General features: G+C 38.4%; 1 pseudogene; it reads right to left on the reverse strand.

Moving 5' to 3' along the window:
- Window positions 1-113: 113 nt before the first annotated feature.
- The window catches only part of LOC107701632 (transmembrane protease serine 7-like), a 14,578-nt pseudogene continuing 4,306 nt past the window's right edge, over window positions 114-10,385 (reverse strand).

The following is a 10,385-nucleotide window of genomic DNA, read 5'->3' on the forward strand; positions in this document are numbered from 1 at the left end:
AACGACAGAACTTAAAATACAGAACATAGTTGCTTTTGGAAAACGCACCCCTGGCTAAGATGGTCAAGCTGGCCTCCCAGCCTCACCAGATAAAAAAAGTGGTCAAAACTCCTCTAAAACCAGCTATGACCAAGCTGGAACACCAGCTAAAACCAACCTTCAAGTTCAAGTTGAGCTTTATTGTCATACTGCTGCATGTGGGGACATACAGTGGAACGAAATGTCGTGCCTCACAGGACCACGGTGTTACATAAATACAGGCATACAACAATGAAGTAAAACAGTAAAAACCTATACAGTAAAGCAGTAAAAACCTATACACAACTAACCTACTGACTGATTTTGATTATAAATATACTATATATATATATATATAAATGTTTACCTATACATAAGTTAAAAAAATACAGACTATACGGATGCTTCACATAAACACTGTACCTATACACAGCTAACCTACTGACAGATTTTGACTATGAATATACTATATATAAATGTTTGTGGCAGACCCAATCTCCGGGAAGATTGGGTCTGCCACAGCCGGAACCCCAGCTCACAATGCCTGTCAGAAACCAGCGGCCGCCCGAGTGTGCTTGACAGGACAGAGGACCACCTGAGTCTCCCTGGAATCAAAAATTGGTTATGTAAAAATCCAGAGAGACAGCTCACTTTCATCAACGAGAAAGATTAGTTCTTTAATAATGCTAATACTAAGCTTATGTTCGGTTCATAAAGCAGGAACCAGTCCAATGCCTGTTATCTCCCCTCACCCGGCAGGCATCCTGTTCTCCTGAGGGCACACCAGCACACAGCATGCGGGGTGACACAGCGCCATAGCTTCTCTTGCATTCACTCTGGCTTATAATGCTAACTTCTGCCTTCTGCAATACAGTGGGTAGAACCGTATCTGTATAAACAGAGGGAAATATGCCATTTATATGCCATATATTGTAAAAACATTTACAAAAGAACATTTAAACAAGAAAAACGGACACTTTTTTTCTAGTTACACTATCGTTTGAAAGTTTGGGTTTTTAAATGTTAGTGAGATTTTTTTTTTTCAAAGAAATTAGTAATTTTATTCAGCAAAGACAAATAAAAAATGACAGTAAAATAATTATAAAAATTTATAATTTTACAAAAAAAAATCTATTTCAAATAAACACTGTTCTTTTTAACTTGAATTGGCTGTAAGTAATGGCTGTTGAAAACACAGGCACATAAATGACATTTTAAAATATATAGAAATACAAAACCGTTACTTTAAATGGTAATAATAGTAATTTCACAATATTACTGTATTTTTGATCAAATAAATGCAGTCTTGTATGATATACTTCTTTCAAAAATATTTTTAAAATCTTACCAACCCCAAACCTTTGAACGTTATTGTTACATCATTTGTCAGTGTTTTTGAGCTCTTTACCCTGTTCAGAACGGTAGCCCCAACCGGTGACCCAGCAGCGATGTCCCTCAGTGAAGGTCTGTGAAGGGGCCGGCAGGCAGATAGGCTGGATATATTGTTCCAGACTGCTGGGCCAGGCCTTCTTCAACTGCACAAGGGCGATGTCATAGTCAAAATTTCTCACACTGTAGTATCCATGCACCACAATTCGAAGGATCTCGGCCACATGCTTGGCACTGCCCTGGTTTAGCATGCCCAGATGAGCTGTCCACATACGTGGATCTGCCAACCTAAAGTGTCAAAGATCACACATGCTCAAACTGCATTAAGACCAGCTCAATGAAAAAGGTATTAAACTTTGATACTCAGCAATTTATACTGTAGGTCTACCTGACATTTCTCACCTTTCTTTGCTGAAACGGTGCGCTACTGAAATGAGCCACTCATCAGAAAGGACCGATGCTCCCACATGCTGGTCAATACAGCTGACCAGAAAAATGCATGCTGACCTGCCATGGCCACTCCCCCTCCACCGCATTGATCCCGCCCACAATACGCTGCTGTGTGGCGGCGCTGTCAGATACACGTTTTGAAGGGGTGGGATTGCCACACGCTACAAATCATATGGAAACATGATGGAAACAAGCAGATTAAATACTTTGTGTTAGTGTACAAGCATCCGAAATGAATGACATGATATGTAACATTGTAAAAATGTGTGCACACTACTAGTCAAAAGTATGAAATAATTATGATTTTTTTTTATGTTTTTGAAAGAAGTCTCTTATGCGATTCATCAAAGAATTCTGAAATAAAGTAACACGATTTCCACAAAAATATTAAAGGTTTAGTTCACCCAAAAATGAAAATTAGCCCATGAAGTACTCACCCTCAAGACATCCTAGGTATATATTACTTTCTTCTTTCAGACGAATCCAGTCGGAGTTATATTAAAAATTGTCTTTGATCTTCCAAGCTGTTTAATGGCAGTCAGTGGGTGTTGCAGTTCATCAGTCCAAAAGAAGTGAAATAAAGCGCATCCATCCATAATAAAAAGTGCCTTACACGGCTCCGGGGGGGGTGAACAAAGGCCTCCTGCAGCGAATTGATGCGTTTTTATAAGAAAAATAAACATATTTAAAACGTAATAATTTAATCTAGCTTGCACTCACTGTTGTACACGGAAGCAGCTCCGGGCGGATGACGTAAAACGTCGGCTTTGTGCATACGCCGCTCAGAAGTGACGAACGCGGAAGCGCAGGGGAGAGATCAAAACAAAACAACGGTCATGAATTAGAAGTACAAATCGAGGATTTGTAAAGAAGAATGTCGGAGGATTCCGATATAAGCCAAGAGGAGACTGGTTTTCCTTTGCTAAAGTAAGGAAACTTTGCTTCCTTTGCTCCTGTTAACAAACGTTGGTTTTCACGAGACTCACCGGCGCATGCGCAGCACTGACCTCATACGTCATCAGCCCAGAGCTGCTTCCGTGTACAATTGTGGCCACAAGCTAGATTCAAGTGATTATTACGCTTTGAATATAGATATTTTTCTTTCGATTCACTACAGGAGGCCTTTGTTCACCCCCCGGAGCCGTTTGAGACACTTTTTATTACGAATGGATGCGCTTTATTTCACTTATTTTGGTCTGATGCACTGCAACACCGCTGACTGCCATTAAACAGCTTGGAAGATCAAAGACAATTTTTAATATAACTCAGATTGGATTCGTCTGAAAGAAGAAAGTCATATACACCTAGGATGCCTTGAGGGTGAGTAATTCATGGGCTAAGTTTCATTTTTGGGTGAACTAACCCTTTAAGCAGTAAAAACAACTGCTTTCAACATTAAGAAATAATATTTTAAATGTAATAATATTTCACAATATTACTGTTTTTACTGTATTTTAATCAAATAAATTCAGCCTTGATAATCATAAGAGACTTCTTTCAAAAACATTAAAAAATCTTAATTATTCCAAACTTTTGACTAGAAGTGTATGTTTGTATGTGCATAAACTGCTCAGTCCTGACAGGTGCATCTGATGAGCCAAAGCCATTAAAATCAGAGAGCGTTCAGGAAGAGAATGAACCATGATCAAAGCTCAGCTTGCCTCCTGTATCCTCCCTCTGATTCAACTCCAACAAACACACACACACACACACACACTAAATTAACTTTTGGAGTCTCTTGGAAGCATGTGGAAATTGCCTTGATATGATCCCTCCGTGGCTACAATATGCAGTAATTTAATCCCCAGTCCATGTCACGCCACAACAGGGGTTCCAGGGAAAGATGCTGCGGGGCAACAGGGCCCAAGGCCCCCCGCCCCATCCCCCAGAACACCACCCATCCCTGGCCACCACTCACATGCCACGCTTACCATATATGTGTTTTTTATTTATTATTTATTTATTTCAGTTTTTTAATGTGTAGATGTGTATGTGTCCCAACTAGTTTGTGATGCAATAAAAATGTGAAATGTGTAGTGCAGGCCAGGGACCAGACCCACACACACGCCACCCTTACCCTGTGTGTGTGTGTGTTTTATATATTCCTTGTTAAGCATTTAATAGGTGTGTATGTATTACAGTTAATATGTGATGCATTAAAAAAAAGTGAGGCATGCAAGGCAAAACCAGCCAAGGCAAGGGATCACAGAGAAAAAACATTACCATAGAAGAGAAAACATTATTTTGCTTGCAATTCTGATGATTTTGCTTGCATTTTTTTGTTTTCTAAATGCATCTTCAATTTTACAGAATTAATTTTGATACGCAAAAAACTAAAAAACCTTAAAACAGACATAAATGGTATGTAGTCTAGGACAAATCTTTTCTGTCTCTTTATATGTCTACAAACCAATTTGATGAGTGACACACTGTTTCTGGACATTATCAGAATAAAACTCACCAGTCCTTCTCGTCACTGCGATTAAAGCATCCCATTTTGCATTTTTCTTAAAAATGCAGGCTCCATTGCCACATTGGTAACTGACTCCAGAACAGCTAGTCTCTGCATAGCCAACACATTAATCACTGTACATACAATTAACAAATCTCAAAGTTTGAATTTATAGTTCTCACGTTACCCTGAGTACAGTTGGTCTCATCTTTACCAGTGGAACAGTCCATCTCTCCATTACAGATGTATAATGGGTGCAAAGGGGATAAACCCCACAGATTTTAGGAGGTTTAGCTGTTAGATAGAGAGAACTGCTAATAAAATGGTGAATATTGACACAAATATTATTTTGATAGTTTTACTATTGTAGAACTACCGGGTTTACATGATTTTGTGGTTAACGTACAACAAAAAACCTCATCGCTTTCATCCTGACAGTCATCCAGTCCATCACAGTGCCTGAAGTTCTCCACGCACAGACCTGTGGAGCACGGGAAGTGACCCTCTGGACATGCTTGGAAAAAACAAACAAGACCAGAGTAAGAACATTTGGTGCCATGGGTCATTTTAGGGACATATAACATATTTTTCCTTTGCTCGTAAGTGAGATTGTACTACTAATGAAAAATAATATATGAAATTGTTCTGCATTTCCTCTGTTTTGGCAGCATTGTTCTTACGCTGGCTGGTGTTGTAGCTGTTGTAATTGGCACTGAAGGGTTGGTCAGCATATCGTGAGCTGCAGCGGAAAACTACTTCAGGGTTTTGTCCAGGAATACGGAAGACGGTTGAGTGGTCAGTGTAATTGCCACAATATCTGTAAATCAATCGCAGTTATTTCTATATCAGCTCAAAATGTTTATAATCAGTCTATAACCTAAAAAATATGACTTACTGTCAACATTAAAGGAACAAGATCACCAAAAGAAACACCTTTCATTATTTACTCACCATAATGTTGTTTTCAAACCTGTTTGACCTTCTTCTGTGGAACAAAAATTATGTTGTATGGACCATTTTTATGGGCCTTTTTTGGTGTTTGGTCAGTGTGAACTAATGTTGTATGGAAAAGAGATCTTTAAGAGATCTAATATTAGGTTTTATAGAACAAAAAGTAAAGTGGATGAGTAAATAACGACAGTTTTGCAAGTCTTTTAGTTTTAGCATGTAGTTCTGGAACCTGAGAGCCACACCAAGAGCAATGCTGGGCGTCTGACACATTAACACCCAACAAAAAAACACCCGTCTGTCACATGGATGCTGTGGGTAATATCGCTACATATTAAAAAAGCTTTTTAATGGGTGCAGTACCTGAAACATCCAGGTGCAAGAGCACTGACGGGGCAACAGACTGGGGTAGAATTGTCTGGTTATCACTCCAGCATCACCTGGGCCAGCGGGTAATGCTATCATATTCATACACTCTAAATGGGAAAGACGAAAGGGCTTCAGCATCACAATCAGACATATTACAGACATACAGATACTTTAGTCAAGAGACTCACTCTCTTCCATGAGAGCCTGGAAGAGTCCTCGGAAGATCTTGTTGCCTTGAGTGAGTCTGAAGGAGAGCAGCATGACATTGGAGGTGGAAAGTACCAATGAGATCGGGTCTGACACTGATTCACAAAACCTTCAAAAAGAATGCATCAAAATTAAACTAATCGTCTCAGGTTTTTTTGTCAATTATTTTGTCCTACATATATAATTATTTTGTCCTATTATATATATATATATATATCATTTTAAACTACAATTTTAAACCTCACCATAAGTATGTGTTAAAAATAGCAACTATTTTGAAATAAAAACATTTCAGGCAGATAAAAAAGCATTCTACTCACAAACCTGTACAGAATCATGCCTCTCATGGGAAGCAGCGCATCATACACAGTGAGGGCATCATAGATGCAGGCACTAGGGTCAATGAGCAAGCTCTTCACAGTGAGTCGGATGACAGAGCCTGGAATACTTGTCAGTTTGATGTAGCAGCTCAAGCCTCCCCATGAGGAGAACACATTGAGGGGAACACTCACATCAGGAACACCTGCTTACAGCTTATCCACACACTGAGAGCCTGGACACAGAGAGATGATAACAGCACCCATCATACACAAAATTGCAATAATACAGTACAAGGTTCTGTTAATGATAATAGACATTCAAAAAGTCTTTGCTTTTGCAGGGTTGGGAAAGATTTAGATTTTAAGAATCGAAATTTAAGAAGTGTGAATTTGAATTTAATTGGTACACAGGATGTTGCATTGGAATTAACAAGCTTTTTTTTTAAATTTTTTTACAACAGTACACATTTTGAGACAAAACATAATAAATACAATATTAATAAACATATTTCCTTTAATGCATACTTTAATGAATACTAATGTTTTTCCCACCATGGTCCATTAAATGAAAATGAAAGTTACATTTTAGTCATTTACATTCTTACAAAACATTTCTATTTAAAAAAATGCTGTTCTTTTGAACATTCTGGTTATCAGAGTATCTTGAAAAAAACCCCCCAAAACATTCAAGAGCACAACTGATTTCAACATTGTTAATAATCAGCATATTAGAATGATTTCTGAAGGATCATGTGTGTTACGGGAACGACGAGACGAGAGGCGTGCGGATCCATATGCAAGGCTTTTATTACAAAGGCGTGGTCAAGAAACAGGCAAGGGTCAGATAACACAGGTACATCACAGGCAAGGCAAGGAATATTCCTAGGGCTAGCATGGGTCTACGATCGGCGAACAATATCCAGAGGGCTTGACAAGTGGGATAATCCAATAACACGAGCAATAGTCCAGGCAAGGTGCAAACACAGTCCAAAACAGCAAGGCATGCTAAACAATACTCGGCAGTGAGGAAGAGGAAGTCCATGGCTTATGTAGGGTGTTTGATTGGTTGCAGCTGTGTGTGTAATCAGTGCAATGGATGATGGGAAATGTAGTCCTGGGTGACATGCAATAGTTTGTGTAGTGTGAGAGTCAACGTAACTGGAAGGCAACATCTGGTGGCGAGCAGACGGAAAACCACGGACCATATTCATGACAATGTGACACTGAATACTGGAGTAATGGCTGTTGAAAATTCAGCTTTGCATCACAGGAATAAATTACATTTTAAAATATGTTAAAATAGAAAAAGTCATTTTGTAATAATATTTCACAATATTACTGATTTTGGCATAATAGGCCTCTTTCAAAAACATTTAAAAATCCTGACCAACTCAAAACTTTTCAACAGTAGTGAACATTAACATTTTTTAATTCAAATTGCAATTTTGCATTCTTTTTGCTACCTTAAATGTAAATTTAAGTCAAGTTCTGGAATAAACTGGAATTTAATAAGCAGTTCTGAATTGCACACAACCCTGTTTTCTTGTATGTTCTTATCTGTTTTGACTGACTCACCCACAGCGGTTGATGTGTAATCTGAGCGTAAAGCAACTGAGAAGACAAGAAAACAGAAATTGAGAATGAAAATATTTTTGAAGCTGAAATCACTTTGTACACTTTTTGAAAAAAAAAAGTGTACAAGGAATATGTGCACAAAATGTAACATTATGTAAAGTAGGTTAACAGAGACAGAGTACCATTAACAAGAATGGAGTCAATGTCCACAGGAAGGCCCTGTAGGAAGCCCACTGAAGACCTGTTCTTTAGACTCATGTGCACAGAGTCTTTGAGGATGGCACTCACACAGTCCTCACACACTGATGGAGTCTTCAGGCACCACGAAGATCATCCAGAAATGCACCAGTACACCACCTTGATTGTTATTACTGATGGCAGAGAGGTCACGGATTACAGTTAACAGTAACGAAGTGAGATCTCAAGTAATATTTACTGAAATCATATTTGAATATTACTGAAAATAGTGACTTCATGTTGACTTGAAATGTGAACTTCTAAATTAAAAATGTCAAAACAGTCAATTAAGTAGTGCAGACTTTCAATGGGTAATTCAATGACATTATAAACCTTCCAAATCCTACTAGCAGAGTAATACTGGAGTGACTGTACTCAGATCAGAGATGACTGTTTGTTTGTTAAAATATTAAAATATACTTTAATGTCATTTCTCCTGAAACCTGTATGTCATGTATTTTAATATGATGGATGGTAATGATGAATTTGCAATCTAATGCATTTAAAATATATTACCTTTAAATGATTATCAGTAATAATAAATATGATTATAATAATTTATAATAACAACCATTTAAAATTATAATCCAGTCTACATCAGAATAAGTGTACTTATTTAAAGCATGACAAATTATTATTAATGCATAATGGTTTATAATGTACTTTAAATGAAAACCCTTAATTTGACATTACAACGTGCACTTTTTAAAAGTGTACTTAAGTGTATTAAGAAACAGTCATGAAAGTGTACTTTCTTTAAATACACTTAAGTGGCCTTTGATTTCTTTAATATTACATTATCAAGTAGTTTTAAAAAATATATACTTTTAAGATTTAAAGTAAACTACAAGTGCACATTCAGTACCATTAAGCACACTTCTTTTTCACAAAGGTATGTACAGTATATGTGTGTTTGTGTTTAGCTTACATATAAAAACCCACAGAAGTGACCACATTATCACCACAATGACAAACACCACTACTGTGATGAGGATGGCCAGATTCTGTAGATTCAATATTGGGTTTTTCTTCTTTAGCTTTTTTGGTTTTCTTCTGCGTCTGTTGTATCTTCTGCATAGTTTATTAAGAGTTGCACCCACCGTAGCCACTTCCACGGACACATCAGCTACCTGAAACCACAGGTATGTATCACATTCTGATCTGATGTAACGAACACACACTCGCACATAAAAAGCCATCCGCTGTTAATGGAGAATCAAAAGTGTGATGACCTGGATTACAGTGATTTGCAAGAGTACTGTCATGACTTTCTGATCATTTTATTACACAATACTAGAGTCACAATGATATCATAAACATAATGCCACCAAAGGCTGATGTAATTTCAGGACATCTTACATTTCTTGGGTAAGACATCTATGTCTCACATTTTAAATGGCTCAAAAGGAAAATGAGTGGGAAATCAGTGGCTTCGGTTTTGGATTTAACAATCAAAAGCCTTTGAGCGGAAAAAGAAGAGGTACATGGAGCTGGCTGCTGCGTGCTCCCAAGCCGGGTGGAGGGCTCTTACCTTCCCAGTAAAAATCAGCTGCAGAGGCTACATCGGAGCATCTACCCAGCGGCTCTTGAAGTTTCTGGGCACCACCGGCCGTGAACAAAAGAGAGCACTCAAAAATCTGGCAGAGGAGGCAGAAAGAGGGAGATTAAAGGGGCGAAACATCAGTGAAGGGTGGCTCCCGGCTGATGACTCCGTACTCCACAGCTGGTCCAACGGCACCGGCGGAGGTTCTTCTGGCAGTGATGCCTAGCAAGTAGGCATACCTGGGCTGATAACAAGGTGTGTGTTGTGGTCTTATCACAAACAGATATTATTGCAATGAGCGGTTAGTGTTACATGGTAACAGTAATTCTGAGAGAGATCCAACTGGGTTACAAAATCCACCTCACTCTGAGCTCACAATGACCTAATGGGCAACTGCCTCAGTCATTTCCCCCACAATAAATTATACAATCAATTACCACAATCTCTATCTATCCAGCTTTCTTGAGTTGGGCTTTCTTGAATATAATATGAACTAGTGCTGTGTTCAAAATATCGATACGACGATGTATCGTCACAGAGATTTGACGATACGAGTATCGATACAGCTGGCCCAGTATCGATATTGTGGCACGTGTGCAGCAGTGGACCGCGCTTAATTTGTTAAAAAAATTAAAACGTTTAAAATTGAGCAGAAAAGTGCGAGGTTTCTAAAAAAGAATGAATAGAGCATATATAGGCTAAAACAAGGTTTAATCTGGCCGCAGAGGAACACAACCGGGGTTGCCTGATGTAAAGAGACGTAATCCCCGAAACAGAGCTTCACACTTGCGCAATACGGAAATATCTGCTAAATGTGCTGCTTATCTTTGTCAACCTGGCAACCATGTGCACGCGCTCTCTCTTCACTGTGGATAAA

Source organism: Sinocyclocheilus anshuiensis, unplaced genomic scaffold (assembly GCF_001515605.1).
Source record: "Sinocyclocheilus anshuiensis isolate Anshui unplaced genomic scaffold, SAMN03320099.WGS_v1.1 scaffold1626, whole genome shotgun sequence".
NCBI lineage: Eukaryota > Metazoa > Chordata > Actinopteri > Cypriniformes > Cyprinidae > Sinocyclocheilus > Sinocyclocheilus anshuiensis.